This window comes from Colobus angolensis, unplaced genomic scaffold, assembly GCF_000951035.1.
Source record: "Colobus angolensis palliatus isolate OR3802 unplaced genomic scaffold, Cang.pa_1.0 Scaffold7, whole genome shotgun sequence".
NCBI lineage: Eukaryota > Metazoa > Chordata > Mammalia > Primates > Cercopithecidae > Colobus > Colobus angolensis.
In genome coordinates, this window is record NW_012120709.1 from 3,604,561 (window position 1) to 3,607,501 (window position 2,941).

Consider the following 2,941-nt stretch of genomic DNA (forward strand, 5'->3'; position numbering starts at 1 on the left):
ATGTAACTTCCAGGCTAGTACCTGCACATGCAGCCTCTGGAACACAGATTACAGGCTGGTCTCCACAGACCTAGTCTCCAGGCACCAGACTAGCTCCTACAATCCTAGGCTCTAGATTGAATTCTGTGCACCCAGGTTCCATGACTACCCTAGCACCAGGTTGGTCCCCATGAAACAAGGCTCCAGTAGGACCAGATCAAGGCCTCCTTCAGCAGAGCCAGGATTTAGCCCCAACCTAGAAGACCTAGCATGAAACAAGCCCCTGTACTGAGGTTCCAGGACTATCCCCTGCAGACCAGCTCCAGGACAGCCACTGTAAACTCAGACTCTAGGACTATCCCAGTGGACCTGGAAACCAAGCTTATCCCAGCACATGGCCAATTCCTGCAGAATCAGGGTCAAGTTCCATCCCAGTGCCAGGTCAGCCCCTATGCACCAAGGCTTAAAGCCAGATCCAACAGATGCATTCTCGAGGTGCACCCTTGGGGACTTAGGCTCCAGGACCACACCTGTGGATACAATGAAAGGGTCTACTCTGGTAGATTCAGGTTTCTGGTCCTACCCTGATGACCCAGGTGCCAGGCTTACCCACCCAGGTACTAGGACTCCTGTCTGAGTATCCAGCCACAAGCCTGGTAATTAATCACATCAGATGACCTGCCCAGTATCGCTAGAAGGGCTGATTGGTGATGGGCTTTTTCAGAAAAAGTCATTCTGAAACAACTAGAATAAGTCTTTATTTGGGAACAATAACAATGAGAAAAACATGATACTACCAAAGGAACTAGTTACAGCACCAGAAACTGACACTGAAAAGAAATGAAGATTTATAAACTTCCTGACAAAGATTGCAAAATAATTATTTTAAGGAAGCTCAGTGAACTTCAATAAAATACAGAAAAACAATTTAATGAAATCAAGAAAATACACAAAACTAGAAATTTAATGAGAAATTAAAATTATATAAAAACAAATTCAGAAGCTGAAAAATACAATGAATGATATAAAAATACAAAAGAAATATCAACAGGACAGATCAAATAGATGAGAGAATATGTGAAGTCAAAGACAAGTTATTAAAAACATACATTCAGAGGAGAAAAAATGAAGAAATATTATGAGATTTATAAAACAACATTAAAGAGAAAACTCTGGGGTTATAGGAGTTTAAGAGAGACAAAGCAGTAGAAAGTTTGCTTAAAGAAATGATAGCAAAGGACTTTTGAAATCTGGGAAAATATATAAATATCCAGGTACAGCAATGCCAAAGGTCTCCAATTATATTTAATCTAAAGGGGACTACACCAAGACACAATAAAACTGTCAAAATTCAAAGACAAAAGAAGATGCTGAAAGTAGAAAAAGAAGCAAATCACAAGGAAGTTTCAATCAGGCTACGAGCAAGTTTCTTAGCAGAAACATTATAGGCAAGGGAAGAATGAGATGATATATTCAAAGTGCTAAAGCTGAAACATTTCCAACCAATGACACTGTAATCATCAAAGCTGTTCTGTATAAATGAAGGAACACTAAAGGCTCCCAGACAAATGAAAGCTAAGGGACTTCATTACCAACAGACCTATTTTACAAGAAATGCTAAAGGGAGTTCTTCAAGCTGAAAGAAAAGGATGCTAATCATAAAACAAAAATATAATAAAGCATAAAACTCACTTGTGAGAGTAAGTACATAGTGAAGTTTAAAATACTCTAATAATGTAATGGTGGTGTATAAATCAGTTATATCTTTAGAAAGATGGTCAAAAGACAAAACTATTAAAATAATAGCTACAATAATTTGTCAAGGAATATACAATATACAAAGATGTAAATTGTGACATCAAAAAACAAAATATTTGTGTGGGGTAAGTAGATGCACAGTTATTTTAGGTGATCAAAGTTAAGCTATAATTTAAAAATATCCTGTTGCAGCTGTGAGATGTTTTATGTATGCCTTATGGTTACCACAAAGCACAATTCAGTATTAGATATCCAACAGATAAAAAGGAATCAAAAGACAACACTGTAGAAAATCATCCAACTACAAAGGAAGACAGAAAGAGAGTAAAACAAGAATGAAGGACCTATAACACAGTCAAATAGTAATTAACAAAATGGCAGTAATAAGGCCTCACCTATTAATAATTATTCCAAATATAAATAGGTTAAATGTTCCAATCCAAAGAAATAGCATAGTTGAATGGATAAAACAAACAAACAAAAAGACTCAACTGTATACTTCCTACAAGAAACTCACTTCATGTTAAGGACACACAAAATTTGAAAGTAAAGGGATAGAAAAAGATGTATCATGCAAATGAAAACCAAAACAAACTGGGGTAGCTACACCTGTATCAGATAAAATAGACTTTAAGTCATAAACCATAAAAAGAAAGAATGTCTCTTTAAATCATTATAATAATAAAAGGGTCAAATAATCAAGAAGAGAGAACTTGTAAATATATATGTACCCCAAATTTGAGCACCTCAATATGTAAAGCCAATATTAATAGAGCTGAAAGAATATATAAACTATAACATAATAGTAAGAAACTTCAATACTCCACCTTCAGCAATGTACAGATCATTCTGACAGAAAGTCATTAATAAAACATTGGACTTAAACTACATTTTAGACAAATGGACCTAAAAGCCATGTACAGAACACTTCATGCAACAGAAGCAGAATACACATTTTTCTCAAGTACACATAGAAGATTCCCTAGGATAGATGTGTTGGGCCATGAAACAAATTTTAGCAAATTTATGAAGACTGAAATCACATAAAGTATCTTTTCCAAACAAAAGAGTATTAAGCTAGAAATCAAAATTTTAAAAATTCACAAATACACAGTAATTAAAAAACATGCTCCTGAACTAGTGTGTCAATGAAATTAAAAATAAAATTTAATGTATCTTTTTTTTTTTTTTTTTTTGAGATGGA